Source organism: Clavelina lepadiformis, chromosome 4 (assembly GCF_947623445.1).
Source record: "Clavelina lepadiformis chromosome 4, kaClaLepa1.1, whole genome shotgun sequence".
NCBI lineage: Eukaryota > Metazoa > Chordata > Ascidiacea > Aplousobranchia > Clavelinidae > Clavelina > Clavelina lepadiformis.
In genome coordinates this window covers 2,361,794-2,384,968 of record NC_135243.1, presented here as the reverse complement: position 1 = coordinate 2,384,968, position 23,175 = coordinate 2,361,794, and the positions used below count along the sequence as shown (strand labels likewise).

At 36.5% G+C, this 23,175-nt stretch overlaps 1 long non-coding RNA gene across 1 annotated transcript in view; it reads right to left on the bottom strand.

Annotated features, from left to right (window-relative positions):
• The window catches only part of LOC143453429 (uncharacterized), a 195,784-nt gene that overhangs the window by 69,549 nt on the left and 103,060 nt on the right, over nt 1–23,175 (bottom strand). The gene's annotated exons all lie outside the window — the stretch shown is intronic.

Sequence of the window (23,175 nt, the reverse complement as noted above, 5' to 3'; positions counted from 1 at the left end):
AACATGACAAGCTTTGTCAATATGATGTTCATTGAATTCACATCCCTGTAACTTCAATTTCCACAATAACACTACAATAACGTATCCCTTCAATCACATGTTTTTCGTTTTATTTTAAGCCTTAAATATGAGGGACGAAAAATTGTGCCGACGTAGGTGGTCGCAAAGACATAAACAATTACGATGATAATTACCACAAATAAAACGGGCAAATGTTGCCTCGCAGGCTAAAACGTGCATCACAATAATATAATGGCAAAAAATAACATTTTATTTCAAATGGTATCGAATACAAGATAAATGCTCATTTTAATAATTTTATTTTCATTATAAATCAATCCTAAAGTACTACGAAGCATATAGCAAAGGATTTATTAAAACTTGCAAAGGTTTGGTGGAAACATCGTCTCTAATGGTTACGGAGAAAATAATCAAAATAACAACAAAGTCACGTGATCGATTCATTGTTGTCATTTTGTATCAAACTGATCCAGACCTGCAATTGATGAAGTTAACTGTAACTGCCACTTGCACAACTGTTTAAAATTTTAGTTATACTCTAAAAGTAAACGTTGCGAAGTTAAGATGGACACTATTACAGTTAATGAGGTATGAAGATTATGTGGCGTCTGAATTATCCCGTCATCACCGTAGAACAAGGGTAATGCTAAAGCCAAAACTTGCGGTAAAGTACCAGTAATAAGCATATGTGTGAAAACTTACGTTTTATGTCTGACTAAAACTTAGTAATATTCCAAGAAAAGTTGCCGAATATTACGGCATGTTTCAGTGCATAAGAAACATAGCAGGCTAAAGAATTTAGTAGGATGTAAAACAAAATATGAATAATTTTCTGACAAGTTTTAGTGCAGTAGTTGGCCTACGTATAAGCTACGGGTAAACAAATTGTCGTGTAATTTGCAACTACAGAACTACATTTACGATCCTTTTTAATCATTTTTGCCATTTTTAATCATTTTTGCCATTGCCATTCTTTTTAATCATCATTGAACATCAATTTTTGCCTTGCTTTGTCTTTGCCCACAATTTAGGTGACTGTAAATTTTAGCACACTACCGTCTAACAAATTGCAAAACTTGAATTTATAATAGATGTTATAACCGTCAAGCTAAAGTTCCTGGGTTACTGCTTTCAGAAATGTTCCAATGTGAAAGCTCTGCTCATATTTTACAAAAGCTTTTATGGACATTGTTTTTTTAGGTCCAAGAACTTAAACACAACTGCATAATAATGTTCATCGAAAAGTGGTTAACATTTAACACAAAGTAAAATGACCAATTAACTTACTTCCAGTTATCATAGGCTGGTAAAATTGGCTGTAATTAACCATAAACACATGACTGGAGGATAATAGTTGCCTTCATTTATCATCTTTTACAATGAGTCTTTTTTATAAATTAGATGTGATAAAAGAGAGATTTGTTCTTGTGGAAGTATTACACAGCATGATGATGTCATTAGATATATTACCCATGCTTGTTGCTGTGCTACTGCTATATCTGTTTAAGTCTGATATGCTTGGCTTAGTGCACTAGCCTTGTGGAGCTCTAGAACTGCCTTTGTCTCACTTAGCATTTCTTAAATTGTTCTCATAACAGTTGTTTCCATTTGTTGTTGCATATATTGAGTATAACTATCAGCTGAAGCTCTTAAATGTGATACGCTAAAGTTAAAATCATATCTTTGAGTTGAAAAGGCATTGAGTTAGATAACTTTGGATGAACAGGCTATATTTCTAGCTTGTAATAACCCATTACTGAATCAAATAAATAAATCACTATGGTGTTTATGTTTATTTCTACTGATAACAATTTTTTCACTAATGTTGAGATAATTAGTGCTAACTATGCTCTGGGAAACAAAAAGAACACTTCAGTCACTATAACTAGTTTACATGAATTTTATTAGGTTAAGTTTCCTTAAATTATTTGAATCTCCATTCAAATGAAGTCAAGTTAATGAGCTTTAACTGTATTACAATTTCTACTCAAACACTGATACAACATTTTCTACATTACTTGAATGAATAGATTTACACATATCTATTTGGGTGGGATAAAGCTCAATATTGGGTACATTTATTTTCGCACATTGCTTGTAAGTGCCGTGGCATTAACTGTAATTTGTGCATTGTCATTTCCACATCATTCAACACAGCCAGTCCATAAATGTCATTTTTGTGTTGTATTGTATACAAAACAGGCCTTACTAAGCATGAACCCAATGCAAGAACTGATAGTGGGCATTTTTTTCCAATTTGAAATAACTTAATGTAATAATATTCATAACAACGTTAACCAAATATAAACTCTTTGCAAATCAGCTCTCATCAAAGCTTTGCTTTGTGATATGTTTTCACCAAGTTCACATTCTCTTTCGAAAAAAAGTTAAATAATAAGATCGATAATAACACTTCGAGAACAAATTGAGAACACTGTGATCTGCGATTTCTGTTTTGTTACTATTTCTGTTTTGGTACTAAGCAGCATGTAGCCCAAGTTGGTTAAATCACTGACAATGGCCTAAGACCAGCCCTGACAATAAATATACATGTACTTGTAGTATGAAATGTTTCTTTTGTCAGTGTCTCATTGTGGCAAATGCTGCCAAGTATACAATGTTTACTCTGTTTTAAAGGGCAATGATTAACATTGTTACAGTAATATAAACAATGTCCATTGCCAAATCATGTGATCACTCTGTAGTTGTTACTGGAGTAAGAGTCAGTGGTTGACTTTTGGGTTGACTATTGATCAGTTTCAGAATTGTAACTGGTGGTATAAGCCGGTTGATTTTCATCGGTTTTGGTTTGACACACAGTTCACTCAGGTCTGTTGCAGTTTGATAGCATTTTTCTAGCAGCACAAGGTGGTCTTCACGTCACACAAATGCTTGTGATGTTTGTGGTATGGTTGCACCTTACTATAGACATCGTGTTTGTTGAGCATGTCTCTGAGGTTGAGTGCAGATTGTGGAAGAATACTTCAGTGGCTGTTTTGCGAATGAGTTGTCATTCTAAGAATATAAATTTCATTAAATGTAAAATAGAGAAAAAGCATTGCAAATTAAATAATAATTTACAAGTTTTTGTGTCACAACAGGAAATCATTTATATTGCTATTTTGCTATATACAAGTATTTTGACACTGAAAATCACAACTAAACATACTAGCAGAAAATTAGAATAAACTAATTTGGAGCATACGCACTGTTATTCATCTGTATAATACTATAATACATGGTTTGGTCGCAATGTTTCGATTGTTTTTTCAAAAATTTGGTTTTGATACTCATAAACTGATTCAGTACTCCTCTCCTTATTATTACAAAAGCAATTACAGTACTACTACGAAAGCAAGCAAAACCTGTTTCTGTTTAGTTTCTCCGCCAACAGAAATTAATATAGCTGAAATATGGTTTAGGCTAACACTTATGTTATTTTACACTGGCCACCCCTACCAACTCATGTAAAAAAATGATAGCCACCATATGGTGTGCTACACTGTCTACACATTTATATGCAATAAAGTCGGCTTTAATATGACAACCCGCTTTATATGACCGTGATGATATAGTCCCAAATTTTGCCATACAAATGTCTCTGTTTACTATGACCTGTGTTTGAGTATTACGACCACTTTTTCAATTTTATTCACCCAATGTTTCTTTGTCAATTATGCAATGTGACATGAATGATTGTGCCATGTGAGTTTTCTTTCGCATCATTCAAGAAATGTATGAGATTTTAGAAAGTTTAGTCAATTTGTTTCCGACTGTGTCGATACTGCTTAGTGTGTGGTGCTGTATCAGGCTTGCAGCTTTGGTTATTATGACTATTCCAATGTTGTGACCAGAATGGTTTGGTCCAAAGAGAGTCATAATAAGCGAAGTCTACTGCATTAACATGCAGTGTAATAATTTCGTTCATTTCTCTTTGCTATCATGGTTTTAGAAGATAGTTTTTACACGACCTCAGAGATGATTCCCCACCAATCAAACATCGGTTATTGAGCAAGACTTAGTACAGTTCTCAGAGGTGAGCAGTACAGCAGTACTATAGTACCAAATTATTTTATTGCGGTACTTTATTCAGTACCCATATCATCGGTACTTTTAGAGAACAGTACAGAATCCCTGCACTGAATTACTTTTTTCTAGAAATTTAAGTTCGTCCCAGTGCTTGGTACTTCTAAAATGATTACTTCAAGGTTTTCAGAAGTTTGCTTTTTAAAATTTCATTTTAATTGAAACTTGATTTCAATTTTAGTGTTTTTTGCTCTTTTTTAATCTACAAATGTCTAATAAAGCGGCATAGAGTGAGTTCACATTGTTTTTGACCTGAAGTAACCTTTAGCGGGGCCATAATATCAGCAAAAGTTGCACTTGTAACATGATCCACTGTACGAAAAGTAGTTTGGTACCCAGTACTGGCAAAGTACCGGACTACTTTTTTGAAATAGTACCAAATACCGGAACCGTTGGTACATGTTTTGCCGATGGTACTTTCTACGTACTGAGTGCCCACCTCTGACTGTTCGAGATCCATGTACTTTATAATAAAACGGTGTCATGCACAGTTTGCATATTATTTAAAACAATGCATTGTAATACATAACCGTTATAAAATAAAAGATCCTCTAGCAACTGCTCTTAACATGCAGTCTTAAAATATTACTACAACCAATTTTTTGTTTTCAACATTATATATACTGTGCCTATTTCGGAAACTACACTTTATCAAATTTGTATGAAAATATTGTTTTAGAACGTTAGTAATCAGCAGCAAAACGATAAAATAGTTGTCTGTTTTATGAGCAGCCATTCGCACAGTTTGGTAAATCAAAAATGCAACTTCAGTAAATGGCATCCAGTCAGTTAAAAAAATGCAAATTTAGCAAATCAGCAAGTAGGCTTATATGCAAAAAAATTGGCAATAGTTTTATTTAGTACATTTCACTGCATTCTAGCCTACAGTTACTTGCAAGCTATTTTGTATAGGCAGGGTTGCCATACCGTCCTTATTTATAAGATTTGTCCTTATTTTAAAGGTCCGTGTCTTAGAAAATATGTTTGTCCTTATTTCTAAGAAATGTCCTTATTTTCACTTTCGTCCTTATTTTTAGGGCGGAGGTGGGCACTTTTGTCCTTATTTTGGGCATTTTGTCACCTTTACGATACCATTTTGTACCAAAGAGATACCAAAATTATGAACATGCAGATAGTGTCTTGCTTTTTTTTTTTTTTTTTAGGAACATTGGTTGCTTTCTCTTGTTGTACACTGTTTAAGGTGGTATTCCTCGTTCATTTTCTAGTCGTCCTTATTTTTGAGTTGAGACTGATGGCAACCCTGTGTATAGGCCTAGACTATCTATTTGTCACCTGTCAGTATTAAGCTTGATAACATTTTATTTCCAGATGTTGCTGAGAAGAGGAGGATTTGGATAAAAGCACTAAAGTCACAGCTGGTACGATTTGAGAAAATGCAGTTCACAGATTGGTCACGTAAGTTTATTTTCTGACTTTGTCCTAAATCTGCGAGTAAATGAATAATCTGCAGAAGCATGTTATGTATTATTTGCCATAGACATGCATTATGTGCAGCATAACATACATTGATGTTGAACTTCAAAACTTATCTTTACTTGGCCTAGTACAGTAAGGCTGCTGGCAGACTGGTGATGCTGTGAAAATATTTGTGTGATAATAGTTTGTGAAACTTGATTGAAATGACATGTAGCCTATTTAGCCGGGAAATATTTCCACATAATCACTGGTAGATTAGTACAGCAGCCTACTAGGCCAAGTAAAAGTAAGTTTTGTAATTTACATGCCTATTGCAAACATATTGCCAGTGCTAGTGTACAGAGCCTAGCTTAGTAGGCTGCCGGTAATTCTGGTGAAAATATTTACCGGCTAAATAGGCCACATGTCATTTAGATCAATTCTGGTTGTTGCATTAAGTTTATCTTCAGTTTAAAATGACTGCTTCTTTTTTTTAATTCGTCCCAAACAGATAATTTAAAGAAAAGTAAGTTTTCGCTTTCAACTTGACTTTGTCGCTTAAACATGAAAAATTTCCGTCTTAAATTTATTTCTATAACGCGGCGAATTACAACCGGTAAATAAGTAACTATTATGTTTGTTTAGGTGAGGACCAACGCAGATATATTTCGCTTTTATGCGAATTAAACGAATCCAGCGACATGGAACTCTTCAATATGGCGTCACTGCGCTTTCCAACAGAGCTAGATCTGAATCCATTGAAATTGTCATCATCGGAAGCCGCGATCTTTTGTGACGTTTTAAAAAAACAACGAAATAAGCTGAAGAAGCTTTGTCTGGACAGCTGCTTTTCCCCTGATGATGTGGAAAGATTAATTTCAGCGATCTCTGACATGCCTGGAAAGGTTTGACGATTTATTCAACTTTTTATCGTTTGCTTACAACAGCATATGACGTCATAATGAATTGTTTACATTTGTTCTTATGACGTCATAATCGCTAGTACGAAGATATTTTTCAAGGCAGTTTGTTGAGATTACTGGGCAGTGTAGGTCGGATATTTTGTGCTAATTTATATAAAATTGCAGAATAATTTTGCGACGGTTTAGTGATTACTTGAATCTACAAGGAATGTGGAATCTGCGATAAACTTGGTCGCTTAAAATTCTTTCTTTTTAATGAAAAAATGACAAAATTTTGTTGGATCAGTTTTAGCCTGGCATGTGCAGGTTAATTTTGGGTCAACTGAAAAGTTTCAATTTCATTAAAATTGAAAATATTTTTGCAAACTTATTATCAGGATTTGTTTCTACAACTAATACTCGATACCGGTTTTAATTGGCCGCTCAAAATTATTTCTATTTAATTCAAAAACAAAGAATTTGTGTTGGACCAGTAGGCTAGGTCTAAATCTGACCAAGTGGTGCTGGTTAGTTATTAACCAATTAATGGTAATATTAACTTGTATGTAGTAATATATTAGCTGCATCAATACACCAGGTTGTAGTTTACAAACATTTCATCTGCAGGTAAAAGTGTTGGACATCAGTCACAACATAATCAAAGACATTCCAGGACCAGAATTTTTCGCTAAAATTGAAGAAGATCTGTGGATGTTTGGTTGCTTCGAAGTTGGAAGATTCTCCCCAAATTCGAGCGAGAAAAAAAAAATTCAACTCGCCCTTGACCAGCTTCATGACTCGGTATTCTTTATATCTTGTCATGTTTGTGTCAACTTGAACTTTGCACAGAAATTTAATTTTTAACCAAATTTTTAATTTATAGCGGTTGCAAGTTATTGTTGGTGATGGCGTCTATCTCACTTCGCGCAAGTACTGCTGACGTAATAATGGTAAGTAGGTTTCATTTTTAAACAGAAATTCATTATTTACTCAATTTTTATAAAATTTCCTTCCACACATCGATTCACTTTTATAAAAAGAATTGCGTCGTGGCCGGGATTCGAACCGCGGACTTCTGCGACATCGAGCGATCGCTCAACCAGATGCGCCATCTACAGATTTACTAATCCATTGATAAAATTGAGTTATATTTGTACATAAACTAAAAGTGATGTCATAATTATAATTGTTAGACATGTTTATTCAAATAAATATTCACTGCATTATGTTGAAGGTGAATTTGCTGTAATATTTTAGATTGGCTGACTTTTTGTGATTTGAAATATCCAGAGTGAGTTTTGTGGAAATAAAATTTGTTGTAAGACAGAAATTGGTTTTGTGTCAATATTTTTAGCATCACATTTATGCACAAACGTTATAGATAGGATTTTATCATCGCTAATTGCTTTGTAGAGTTCAGCTCTAAATTGCTTATATCTGCTCAAATCTAATGAAGCTGGTACTATGGCTTGTAGGCTAAAGCATCCGTCTCGAATGCTGCCTCTACCTTGTAACCAATGATTAACAGAAATATAAGCTACCAAAATATTTATCAACTTGATGCAGACAAATAACAGTAGTAATAATAATAATAACAGCACGGTGTGTAGTTGGGGTAAGACATCAAACACACAGAGTTATATCAGGGGATTAGCTTCCTGCTGCAACTTTCGCTACGAGTTGTTCGGCTGGAAATTTACGAAAACAGTCGCTGTTATGCGTTCCTGAGATTCGGAAAGAAACTGCGTCTTTTTTACACCCCGTTTTTATGACAACCAGGTTAGCAAGCAGTGACGTATTTTGAATTGCGTTGAAGAGGGGGGAAAATGCCCGATGTCGGAACGGAACGGAACCACGCCCGCGCTCCCTTTTAGGAATTATTCGCTTTTCGCTCTTTTTTTGCACAAGCAACGCTAGGTTTAAGGACTGCTGTAAGAACATCATTTTATGTAGTGACTAAAAATTATACCTTTGAGACTAATTCAACAACAAAACGGTGAAAAGGATACAACTTAATACGCAACACAATGCACAGCAGCACGTCAGAACCTTGTGATGTCGTGTGTGACCGTGTGATCGTGTCGTGCGTGATCTACTTTTGCATGAGACGCGAAAGCAATATTTGTCGTGGGTTTTGTGCAGTCTGATATCACTTTAACAGCTTAGCAGTGTCACTGCCATACTTTCATACTCGGTTTATGGTTGTATCAATTGTTATGATAGGACGGTTATGACGACACGTCATCAACATCGTTTTCTTATATTACCCGGCTTGGAAAAACGGCAAAGTGGGCAAAGAGCCGAGTGCAGATGTAGCATTTCAATAGCATTTACACAGAGAATGCATACAGATAAAAAGCTATTTAACGATGGTTTGTGTGCATAAAATTTACCAAAAAAGAAGGTTGCGTAATAACGTAATTTGTAGCAAACGTTCTTGACAGGTTCTCCGTTACGTGATTACGTAGGCCTACGTTGCGTAATTATTTATAAATTCGTGCAACATTAGCGAGCACACGCACTTGGTATAAACATATTGAGGTGCAAATTAAAACTCTCCAGGAAAGTTGATTCTCTTGCGCAGCGAAAAACTGGCAGTTATACCCCGTCCTTTTCACGATGGCCGGTTAAAGTGAAAAGCGAGACTCGGCGAGATCCTGAATGCGTACTAATTGTTACTTTTGCTTTTGTAAGATTCAAAGATTTCAGGTTGAGAACTCCAGAGACATCCATCGCGGGGCTGAAGAATCAAGACTTCCTCCTTTGAAGTCGTGACAGAGATGCCTTTGGTTTTGCGACGACAATTCCAGGCCATCTTGTCTTTGCTGGCGGCCGCTTGCTTTGGCATTCTCATCTCAGTCTTCTGCATGAGTTCATTTTTCTTCGACTGGCGAAGAAGTTCGAGGTTGCCGGAATCCCATTCTAAGATGCAGATCGACAGCTCCGTAAATTAGATGATATTCTTTAATGTACCTCGCAGCAAAGCGTCTCGTAAAGCGCCAAACATCGAGGCGCACAATAAGGTCGAACGGCTGAGGTAAAAGTTCGTTCTACTTTGATAGAACTTACGTTGTGCTTTGACAGACTGTTTGGCAACAATCTCCATCTCCATCGGCCATGTTTTGCAATGTTCATTTATTGTCCTACGTTGTCGTCATCGACATTACAATTACTCAAAATTCATTGCCGATACTCGTCGACCAGTTGGTAGAGCTTAAACAAAATCAAATACATTTTAATGTTGATGAGGTTGTGATGATAATATAAAATTGCTTGCAAATCGAATGCTGCATAGAATTCTTGTTTACGGAAATCGGCAAAGCATTGCGTTACGTAATCAATTACTCTCTGTTTATCGTATTAAGTCGTGACAAAAATGTCGTGCATGCCTGCTTTGCGTGTGTTGTTATTCATAGTTGTTCAATGCGTGACAGTCTACGAAGTTAACCATACAAAGTGGTCGACTTTATTATGTAGCTGTCACAATGTCTTATGTAATGTTATCGTTTAAACAAGAAACAATATAAACAGTTTATACAGTTGTCATGGTGTACAATTGATTCTAAGATTAAGAGAAGCGAAACAACGACCTGAGACTCATTTCATTATCGAGGACTACAATTCAACAGACAAACATTGTAATTGAAGTGGTCGTCCTTACAGGCTAAGGAACGATAAACAAACATTTCCTTACAAGGTATTTACATCAAATTACGTCAAGACACTTTTCCATTACCCGCATATTTACCTACAACTTCCTCACCATTAGTTTTGTCGAAACAATTTTTAAATTAACCAATAAACTGATATAGCGCTCGCCTTCAAACCTCATAAAAGCTCATAGAGATCTTGCACGTGCGCAGTAGAACCAGCTGGCTCTCAGTTAATCTTTCAATGAGAGGGCTTTGTCGTCATCCGGATGTTGAGACCTCCCAAATCTGACTGAGCGATCTTTGTGACGTTTGCAGTCGTCGAAGTAGTTGATCACTCGCTCAACCCGGGACTAACTGTGCTGCTCCAGCAGCTGATGCTGAATAGTAGAAGAACTGAACGTTTCCGAGAGACCTCGTTCGCTCCACCATCGCTTTATCGCAACCATATCTATTTCGTGGAGTACACGTGTAAACTCAATGGCTTGCGTGCAACTGTGCAGTTAGAAGATAGTCTATGCAAATTAAACCAGGTTTACCAGTACGTCGAAACAGCAAGAAATAGACATCACTCGCCTTTTGCAAGTTGACCAAGAATGCTGCGATCAAACCGACGGTACGTTCAACCGCAGCGTTGGAAGTAAATTTATAGCCTACTCCGTGTAATAATAATTAATCCTTCACATCCATTCATGATGCGAATGGTTTTGTACAATCCTTTGCAAGTCAAAGTCTGCAGAGACTTACATTCACTATTGTGAAATATTATATGTTATTATATTCTATTATATATTTGGTCCGAAGAAGTTTCGTTTTAAATGAAAAGCCTAAACCGGAACAAAGACGACGCAAACGACCTCTTTCATAGTTATAGACTTGACAAGTTCTCGTTTGCAAGAAGAAGCTCACAACTAGACGCTCAGAAATCGTGGTTTATAAAATAAATATGACTTAATTGTACAAAATTACAATCCAAGTTTTGAAAATCAAGATTTATTGGCAGGATTGCAATGTATATTTAACGTATCCCTTCCGCAGGTCTTTGTATATACGTATATATATATGTGTGTTTTTATAAGAACGTATTTTGTTTTTTTAATTCAATTTTTTAAGTTGCTTTAATTTTGTCGAGTGATTATTCCAATCAAAGCTCTTCCAGCAATTTTATCCACAAACTTTATACACCTTGTGGGCATCAGTGCATCAAACGACTTATGCTGTGCTTATGCCATCTTCGCGTGACGGCGCTGTTCAGCAAATTTCGGCATTAATAAGAGCTTAAAAATTCATTTTTTTGGCTTCTCATCGGGCCCCCTGAAGAACATCTTTTGCAGAAAATATCTAAACTAATGTAGGCATGTGTACTGAGTGCTACGCACTTATTAGATTAAAACTACACACTTTTGTTGTGAACCTCTTAAGAAAATTTAAGCCTGGTTCCAAGTATCACTTAGCACTGGCACTTAGCTGGCATTAGGTCTTACACGTGGTATAGGCTATACTGTATAGTTCATCATGTATAGGCTATATATGATGAACTGTATTAACTGACAAGTAAAACATTTTTAAGGTTAAATGTTGTTCGAAGTTAGTAGTGTATTATGTCGTTCACTCACTTTGTCGTCACAATATTGTATTATGTCGTTCACTATATTAAAAATGGTGAAACATAATTATGGTACTGACAAGAATAGATCCAGGATTCACTGAAGCTAAAATACTTATATTCCAGTTCGTACGACCACAGTTTGCCGGTAAGTGGTGGGCGACTGATTCACCAACAGGATATAAGAAAGCCGGTGCGCGCCATATCGCCAACCTATTAAACGCATTAAACCTGTTAACATAGGGTTACCATGTTTTCGTGAACTAAAATCCGGACACTCTGTAGTGCCCACTAGCGGTTTTTAAAATGAGGTATGAACACATTGTCTGTCAATATGACGTCACAATACCATGCTTTGCCTATCAATCGTATACCGGAGTGGATTTTTGAACATATTTTTGTGAATTCACTAGGCTAATGGGCCTAGTGAATTGGGTCTGCAACAGACTTCTTGTTGAGCTATTTTTCTACTGCTTTCACTGCTTTATAATTTTCTTCAGTGAATATATGCTCTTATCGTTTCAGACATGCTCTAAATTTTTCAATATCGACCAAGATATAAGGCCTTCAGCTACTAGCCTAGCTCCACTCATCCATGTATCATTGTATCCCAAATAGAGCGCTCTATTGTCGTTTATGGCGTAACAATGCAATTATTACCCGTAATGCAACAAACAATTAAAAAAATTTCTGGACATTTAAGCATATTTTAGCATTTCCCCCCGGACGCAGTTTGAACACTAAAATTCCGGACATGTCCGGGGAAATCTGGACGTATGGCAACCCTGCCCGCTAACACTCCCTTGTAGCGACAATCTAGACCCGTGCTATACGCAGTCTAGGAAACAGTGCGTTAAAATGGTCTTAAGAGTTCAGAGCTATCTTGTCAAAAAGTAAATAAAAAGAAATTTAGAAATCATTTTAGAGCTATTAAGCAATGCTGAGAATTTCGTTGACCTGTTTGCATTTCGCGCAATATAACATATACTACGATATACTACCTATCTATTATGTTGATATACTGCATATACTGCTAAATGTATCTACTTGTAATTAAAACAGAAATTGCCAAAGAAGCTTCAACGTATGCAAAGGATGAGAAAGTTGTGATGAAAACGTTGATTCTACAAACGCACTCGGGATTTGCGAAAAAGATGCGGCGTGTTTTTGTTTGAGCATAAAAAAGCAACATATCACACAGGTAAGAAATACTTTGTTGCTGAAAAAGTATGAAGGTGTAAATCGCTGCGTTTACAAATAAATTATTTTGCGTTTTTTCGTTAATTTGTTTCTCACTGAACAAAATGACTTCACAGAATAAAACTGAATAATCCCCTGAAATGAAACTACATTCACTTGATAGTTGAATGCCGAATTAAGCATGAAAGGAAGCGAGAAAAGCGCGCGTTTGACGTTGACAAATTATGATATAATACGAGATAATATAAATATAGGTTCTACTTAATAGAAAAATAAACAAACAAAACCATGAACACCAAATATTTGTCCTCATTCTTGTTGCCGTTTCAATACCGCAAACGTTGCTTTGACCATTTAAACAGGTGGAACCATTTCTATTTACACGCTGTAATTGATAACTTGGTTGAGTTTCAAAAAACTTCTTTAAGCAACATCAGCCAAACGATTTACGATGTTCTTACTATACTGAATTATCAACTGAAGAAAGTGAAGGAACTTCTTGTCATAAGCAAACTACCGTCCATCGCATTATGAAGCAAATACATCCGATTGTCGGTCAGTATGAAAAATTCAAAACTGCACATTTACAAGAAAATATTTTCTTTAGAAACTTTGGTTTAAGCTTGCCACAGGAAGTAACTTTTGCTTATTCAATGAAAGCGATTGGAATGAGTGAAAAGAGGCGAATAATTAACGCTCCACATTTGTATTAATATATTTCTGTAAGGATCACAATCACTTCTTTGTTGAAAAACAAATCTTTTTTTAACATATAAAAAGTACCACCACGAAGTTTGTATGAATCGATGCTATAGCAATTTTGAATCTGGCTTAGTATTTCAACAGCACCCTTTATGTTCAAGTTACCCGGGCGCCCTGCAAGTTTTACTCTACTATGACGATGTGCTGCTTTGCAATCCGCTATAGGAAGCAAAACTATAGATCTCAGGCTTGGATTTTTTACATATCTTTTTGTAATTTACCACCAAGCCATCGGTCAAAGTATTTCTGGATTAATCTTCCAGCCATTGCAAAAACTTCAGACATTAACAAGTATGGAATAGATGTGGTTTCGCAAAAGTTTTACGATGAGATGCGGTTTTGAGGTCGTTACTCCAAATAACGAATCTATAAATATCAAAGAATCGTTGGCAGCCATTTTAGCTGACACGCCAGCAGCCCATCAAGTAATGGGGACGAAACAAGGGGTCGGTTTCGCCTTCAGGAAGTGTCGTCATTGCTTGGCAACTGCAGAGGAAATAAAAACAAAAACATGGGATGAAGACTTTATCTTGAGAGATTTTACTTTGCCTTAAGATAACTTTACCTTTACCTAGACTTTATCTTGAGAGATATCGCAACGCACGAACAGCACTGCGTAAAATTCAAGGCTGTGTGAGGTAAATAGACGGGCAGCTTTATTCGGTGTATCGTATTTTAATCTATTTACCTATTGTCCTCAAGATGTAATGAACATTGTGCTGGAAGGATGTTTGCTGCATGCTATTGTTCCTATGCTTAATTATTACATTGACGAAAAAAATAAGTTAACACTTTCAACGCTAAATGAAAAGATTTCAAGTTTTCTGTCTTTTTTATTTCGAGACAGCAAAAAACCTTCTCAGATTATGTCTCACCATATCAAAAAAGTGAAGAAATTGTGTCAGTCCGCATCGCAGATGCTACAACTGGCAAGAATGCTGCCCTTTGTTCTGAGTGAGTTCGTTGATTGTTCTTGTGGCACTTACCAGTGTTTTTTGGCTTTGCTGAAATTTATCATTATTCTTTTGTCTCCGAACATTGTCCATCACACCTTGACCTTATTTGCGTTTGTTGATTTCTTCTTATCTCCAGCTCTTTAAATTAGCGTTTCCAAGTGTTAATATCATCCCAAAACAACATTATCTGACTCATGTGCCACCGTATATAGAAAACCTTGGTTCATCTGGAAGAACATGGTGCATGCGGTTTGAGGCGAAGCACTCTTTATTCAAGTCTTTAACTAACAGAGCTTCCTTTAAAAACACCCAAAAGTTTTTGGCGGAAAAGCACCAACGTCACCTCTGTATGCTGTTGCAATACGAAAATTTATTTGCGTCCAAGTATACTCTGGGACCAAAAGTTCTTCTGTTATCAATTTTTCTGCCGATGTGCTGACTTTTCTCAGCGTCACACAATCGTTCGTACTTTCGATGGATAAAAATTTACGGTATATAATGTAACATTCGGTGTTTTGTTGCTACATATGTTCAAGATGGTCTTCCTGATTTTGGGAGACTAGAATTGGTAATGTTGTGTGAAACTATGTACGTGTCTCTTGTTAGAAAGTATGTAGTGATTCCAGAGGACGAGGTCTTAATTGCTTACAGCATTGCAAAAAGTGAACTGTTTGAAATTAAATATTTACATGTTGTAAGTATACAGGATTTTCCATTTTACAAGTTGAACAGTAAAATTTTAAGTCCTCAAATAATCGATATTAGTGGGATTGTTTGATTGTAATTCTGTTTGAATTTGTTCTAACAATGTGCATAACATTTGTTATTATATAGTTAGGAACCACATATTTTAGCTTAAATTAAGGTTATCTTGAACATATTCGTTATGATTGTTAGCATAAATGCCGTGTTTTTATGTGAAAAATAAATCAAAGAATCGTAGCAATTGTGCACGTTAGCATTCCCGGATTGTTAAAAAAAAGGTCTTAATTTTTCGAGGAAAGTAATTAGGGTAATGAAATTTGTATTAAATGTCTGCCTATTGTACTTACACAGGATTACTTTGAAGCTGTTTCGACCTTGTTTAACCTTGCATCTACTAACAAAGCTCATAAAATTACGGCTTTGCATGGATAAGGATTCTAAGCAAGGCTGCCACTCGTAGGGATTTTACCCTACGGTAGGGTTTTTTGGCCCCTTGTAGGGTGTAGGGTGACCCTACGGGTTTTTCACGTTTACTCATAGATTTCCTTTTGTTTAAAGTAAAATAAAAATAAATTCAAATAATAAATTTACTGAATAATGACAAGAACATAGTCTAAACCAGGGGTGGCCAAACTGCGGCTCTTTAATGAATTAGCATTGTTGAATTAGACATGCATTTTCCCGGTCTAGACGAGTTGTTTGATCAGATTATGAAACAATGCGTTCTATCACATGTAGTAACAATGGACACTTTAGTTAAGTAAATTGTCAGATTGAAGCTGTACGTCAGGGCTGACCTAGTTTTAAGCCTTGGTTGTGGTTATAGTAATAATTGTAAATTGCAAAAAGAGTTGGAGAAGCCCAGCAGGTGGAGACTGGAGAGTGAGACAGCAGATGAGCAGAATCAGCAGATTGAGCAGACAGGAATCAAGTGATCTTGTTTTGTAGATTTACGACTTTGTGTTGCGCGCGGTGGTCTGAAGTGGTCCATGTGATCAAAATGTTTGCTTTGAACTTTATGAAGCGATCTTATATCAAAGATAGTCATATCCACCAACTTAATGTTGACGACAGCTCCCGCTGGCCTTCTATCCAAGAGGTTTTTTCCAGGCTTGATGGCAAGTGACACAATCAAAAAATTGCTACCTCATCAGAAAGAAAGTTTCTTGGAAAGATGTAGGGAATGGTATAGGCCTAGGGAGGCAGTGAAGCAATTATATCAAAGGATCAATTTAGATGACCCTGTACTCCAATCTCTTTCGCATTTGAAACCATCTGCTATTGGTAACGAAACTTCTTCAATCACTGCTGCAGCCACGATTGCTAGTGGACTTCCTTGCATTACAACTATGCTCAATGTTAATGCACAGCAGATTGACCGACAATTGTGTGCCAATAGAAGCAATTCGGCTATGTAATGTGGAGAGCATCCTAGCAAAGATTGGTAAAGGTATGATGAATGGGGAGGGAATGCCTGCAAGTTGGAGAAAGAGTGTGTTGGTTCCTTTGTACAAAGGAAAGGGAGATGTGAAGGAATGTACCAGTTATAGAAGCTTGAAAATGCTTGAACATGCAATGAAGGTTTTGGAAAGAGTTTTCGAGGATCGAATTTGTGAGAGAGTTGAAATTAGTGAAATCCAAATGGGTTTTATGCCAGAAAAAGGTACAGTTGATGCCATGTTTGCTGTGAGACAATTGATAGAGAAATACGAAAAGGTTGAGAAGGAGCTGTATTTCGTGTTTGTTGATCTGGAGAAGGCCTTTGACCGTGTTCCCAGAGAAGTGATTTGGTGGGCTTTGAGGAAGAAAGGTGTGATGGAACCAGAAGTTAGAGCGGTGATGGAGATGTATAAGGAAGCTGAGACATCTGTGAAACTCGAAGGCGAAATGTCAGAATGGTTTAAGGTAGAAGTGGGGGTCCACCAGGGTTCAGTGATAAGCCCATTGCTTTTCGTAATTGTTATGGATACTCTGACACATGATTTGGAAACAACAATGGAAGAGTTCTTGTATGCTGACGATTTAGTTCTCGTAGGAGATAGCTGGAAAGAGGTGGAGGTGAAGTTTGTTAGATGGAAAAGCGCACTGGAAAGCAAAGGTTTGAAGGTGAACATCAATAAAACCAAAGCGATGAGAATTGGTAGAAAATCGTCGAAGGGAGTAGTCAGTACTGTTGATCCATGCGCAATTTGTGGGAAGAGAGTAGGGAGAAATTCCATTCAATGCAGAAAGTGCAAGTATTGGGTGCATAAGAGATGTTCAGGTATCAATGGAAGGCTGACGAGTGGAATGAATTACGATAACCCTGGTGGTTTATATTCTGACTTAGTTGTTGATTAGAAGCACCAAAGAATGTTATCTGCTATTGCTCTTGTTATAAATTCAACATTACTGATATATTCAATTAGTGGAAACACAAACGTCAGTAAATGTTGAACTACTTTAGTTCTGGTGCTTTTGAACTGAAACTAAAGTAGTTATAAAGTGCTATAAAACTGCCAAAATTTCTTTTTTTTATTCAAACTGCGTAGGGAGATGTAGGGTTTTTTTAGGTGTGCTGGTAGGGTTAATTTCTTTTTTTGAGTGGCAACACTGATTCTAAGGAAGGTTTTGAATTAAACAGTGACGAAATGTCACCATCTCAATATTAATGTGATATTTATCGCGATAACAGCAACTGTTAGGTAAGAAACGCTGACTGTGTCAAGTGGCTTCGTATATTACATGGCACGAATGAGATTAAGTCACTAGTCTTTCACTTATAACGAAGTAAATGCCAATCACATCGTACACTGGGTTTTAGTTGTAGCCATCATTGTTTCCAGTGCATCGGTGGGACGTAGCCTAGTCAGCCATAAAAAGGAGTTGCAAACTGTATGCAGGCAGATTTATGGGTATTACTTGGACCACAATAAGGTATGGGCAATGTTTTTTCAACGAAATCAACGTCTTAATAGTCAATGATAAAAATTTTGGACTGATGACGGTCACTTTTTTTCCAGTGTAGTTATAGGCCTAGGCCTATGCTACATAGCCTAGACATGAAAAATGCTAATCCTAACTTCATTGTCGATATTGAAAGCATTCATTGCAAATGCAGCAGAAGTAGTTCGCAGATCTGCCAATTGACTGACCTATGCGTCGAAGTGATGAAGCTGTTGTCTATCGATCCACAAAATTACTGTGATGCTCCCAGGGAAGGAATTCGAAGCATTATGGAAATGGTATGTTACAAAAATAAACATAAATAAAGCCTGTATATATGGAAAAGTTTATCATAATTTTGTGAATAATTATATTTCTCATTGTTGCTTCAAGTTTAATTTGTTGCTTTGTTGACGAGGCTAAAAAGATTATTATCAAATGTAGTTTGATTTTATTGTTGGTGCTTAATTACAAGTATGCCTGTAATTTTGTCTGTAATTAATGTTAGTTTCTCATCATCTCCACAGGTTTAACCATTTGTCAACTTGGCTAAAACCACTGCTATGAAATGCTGTTTAAATATATAGACCGCCTAATTATGTATACATAGTTTATTTTTGTTTTGAAGAGTTGAAAATTATAATGCGTTAATCACTCGACTTGATTAAGATCGATTTCATCCGGATGGGAACGACCGTTGCCACAAATGTTCTCCTCGAGAGGAAAGGTGAAAGAATGGCACTTGCTCTCACTGAGGGTTGGAGAGATCCTCTTGGAAACCAATCAAGACCAAAAATGTTGGACCTCGTAAGTTTATTAACTCTGATATTTCCAGTTGACAATGCAGTTGTATTAAGCTACTACCTACTGCTGACTTTAAATGTGGGTTTTGTATTTTTCATCTTTGCTTATTTTATAGTTTTCATGGTGTTTAATATTTCGTCAGAGATGAGTTTATTATCACTTTTTACTTTGATTTAAAGCAGCGGTTCTTAACCTTTTTGATCTGCTTTCCTATTCCTAATTATATCCTAGTTTTCTGTTGGTTGTAGAACTGCACCTACGCTTATGTTAGTGTCAGGCAAGAGCTGAAGTAAGCCTCACTTCTGTGCGTAATTATAGTAGTTTATTTGTTTGATGCTGTCATGCATTCATACATGTGAGTCTATGCTGTTGTTAGATTGAAATTACATACAGCTTGGCTAATGGCTATGCATGTGTTTTGGTGCCTACAACTGTTTTGCTTTGTTTGGCAGCAAAAGTAAAAGAATGCTGAGTTTGAGTCTTGTTGAAGCTCGATTGCTTTAAGTTGTCGTTGCAAAACTTTGCATCATCGATTGTTTAGTTAATGGTTATTGTTCACTTTGTGATGCTGGTCTGTTGTGTTTATATATTGATTAGTAATTATGCTATTGCATAATCAAGTTTAATTTAATATTTTTAACGTTCAACTGTGACATCAGATGTCTATGTATGCAGCTTTTCCGAGTATGAAGTAGCAGTTAAAAAGATTGCCATGGAGATGAGATTTAAACAAGTCTTAACTATCATCTCAAGTCCATGGTCAAGATTGTCTCGCACGACTTTGCTGCATGCGTAGATGCCTACCTCACACTGTGAGTTAAAGAATATATAGAAGCTTTCAGTCTGACGTCAGCAACATAGACATCAACTCGCTCTTTATGCAGTCTGATGGTGGCCTCACTCCTATTGATAAGTAAGTTTGTTCGTAAGGTTGTGATTATATTATTATATTAACATGAAGTATAACAACAGATCGTCATATTCATTTAAATCAGCGATAAGCAAGCTACCAACGAAGTGACACCTATCATTGCAAACTGTGTTGTAGATTGAGGAACGTAGATATAGGAGCAAATAACAGCTCCAACTAATTATGACATCGTTTGTGCCTATGATCTGGCCCGCCTGTAAAAACTGAACACTCAAACAGCCCTTGAGTTGGAAAAGATTCATCAAATGTTTACGTCTTCTGATATAAAATACAACATCTCACACTGCTCAATGCTCAGGTTCGATGGAAATAGAGCAATATTATCCGGCCCAGCAGGTGGCGTAGTGGGGTACATCATGACATCATTTGAAGACCAACCCAGCAATGGGTACAGCATGGGAGGTATGGTGCCGCTAGGATATCCAGTATCAGTATGAGCATGTATGTTGCATGCATGCGCAAGCTAGGTAAATATTAATAAGATTACGTAAGTTATGTCCTTGTGTTGTCATCGTGAAATTTATGACACTATTTACACAGGAACATCAACAGATCTAAGTCGATACGACGGGGAATATGAGCATGTGTTCAAGTCTACTACAGCTGGTGTCACCATACAAGCGCCACAGGTATTTTATTTTGAAATCTTATATTAAAGCAAAACTTCAACAATAACACAAATTTTCCTGTTAATGTCAACAATAGAACAAAGTTTGTTTTTATTTCAATGTGCTGATATGTGCTAGTATGTGTTGTTTGGACTCTACATGCTTCGTTATATTTTTGTGTATACAGTCGAAATCAGTTAATCGCATAGTCAATTTGCCAAGCTTTTTTATGCGATTAAACGGTGTATGTGTTCCTACATTTTCTCCGTTATTCTCTTTTAAACACCGACGCACGCATTCTTGCTCCTCCGCCATTTTTTTGAATGACACAATGCATTATGACACAACAAGTGAGCTTCCTTCTTTTCGATTTCGACACAAAAAATTTTTCAATAACAAGGATTCTATCGGACAGACATAAATCTTTTCGCTTTGCTGGCTTACTATTTCCTGCATTTTATATCGTATAAGTAGGCTACAGTACAGTACAGGTATTCTACGTTTTTGCAGTGGTTTGTGCTTTGCGACGTAACAATGCTTAAATAAAAATTAGTCTTGTTGTTCTATTGTGATGTAACCATCCGTAACAATCCTTAAATGAAACGTAGTTTTGTGGTTCATAATCACTGTAGAGAAGGCTTTTTTTCGTGATGTTTTACTTTATTGTTCAAATCATTTACGTGCTACTGTCTCTATAGCCTTGCGAGAGATCTGACGATGATTTTTGTTTATTGGTGAGGATAATCTTCAGCGACTTAACACTTCATCAAAGGAAAAATGCGGTTAAGTGATACAAGTCTACAAATCAATCAAGAAAACCTATTCGATTAACCGATTTATGCGATTAACCCTTATGCGATTAACCGTTGAATTTTCTTCACAAGTGAATGGGAATGGTTTGGGATTATGCAATGCAATGCTATTAAGCGATTTATGCCTTTAACCGATATGCGATTAACCGATTTCGACTGTATATTATAGTATTGAGTATCTTGTTTTCTTTCGATCTTTTTGAGATATTTTATCTTTACCTTTTGTAAAATATTGTGACTTTGTGACTTTCATAGAGGATCTGTCAGGTGATTCACGGTCCAGCGATTATCATCCACAAAATCAGCACAATCTTGGTGGAACCTGACTGCAAGGGAAAGATGACTAAGAAAGGTATTGCGGTATGACATCATGGTTGCGTATGACTATGTATTGCATTATGACATCATGGTAACATCACTTTAGATTGTGTTGAGGGTTGTCTTTTTGTTACATGATAGACTGACAACATCATTGTAGCTTGCCGCGATTAGAAATTGTAATTTTGTGAAAATTCGCTTATTCAGGTGACGTGACCATCATGATAGGGAAGGGAAAGCCGAGGCATATTGGCAAGGAATTGGACGCCATCCAACTCTCTATATTTTCACACAGGTCAGTGTTATTTCGTAGATACAGTTTTTGGAAGCAAGTTTTATAACTGACAATAACTGGAAAATTGAATATCAAATGCATGCAATGACCATTGTGGTAGTTGTAAGGTGTGGTTGGGTTCTTTGTCATTCTCCGTTATTTTAAATAGGTGGTATTTGTTATTGTTAAGTGTTATTTGGTGGACTGAATTTCTGGAAGCGATTTTTATGACTGACAATTTACCCAAAAGACAATAACTGGGAAATTGAATACCAAATGCATACAATTATTATTGGGGTAGCTGTAAGGCGTGGTTGGGTTTTTTGTCATTCCCAATTAACTTTTATGGGTTATGTGCTATACTGGGATCACTGACCCCATCACTATATTATAACCTCTGACCTTTGACATCAAAGGTTCATGAGCATTGCAGAACAGATGGGTAGGATTCTACAACGGACAGCGTTATCCACTAACATTAAGGTCTGGCTTGAACTTGTCATATTTATACATGTTTGTTATTTTATATTACTGGTCTAGATAATCGTCCAACAGTGCTTTTACTTGTTTGTTCTAATTTCTGCGAATTTATTGCACCAAGATTTCTCAGCCCTTGACATTTTATCTGTGCTTCAGTCGTTGAAAGTCTTGTATAGTCTTGTGTATATATTGCAAGACTTGCTTGTGTAAATACGTTGTTGATAGCTGAGTAGGTGTAATTCTATTATGATCATTGTGTGTCATTAGAAATCTCATTGTTTATTGTGTAACATTACATGAATCGACAGGAACGACTTGACTTCTCGTGCGCTCTTTTCTGACATGATGGTGGTCTTGTTTCCAACGCTTCTCACATCCTAGGCCACCTAGGGGCCATGCAGAATGCCGTGCAGTACCAGATGAGGGCGATAGATATCAATGAAGGAGATTGCATCCTCTCCAACCATCCATGTACTGGAGGAGTTCATCTTCCTGATCAGCCTCGTGAGTATGATCATGTGATTTGCTTGATGATGTGATAAATGTTATAGATCTGAACATGAAGTTTGCCATACGATGTTCAAAAATTTCATGGTTGTTTCACAACGGTGTTTATGTTAACCAACCGCTACTAAAACATTATCAGAAGATTGCGATTTATGCTGGGACCACCACCATTATGTGGTTACCTAATTTACCAGCTATGTGGTTATTTGGCA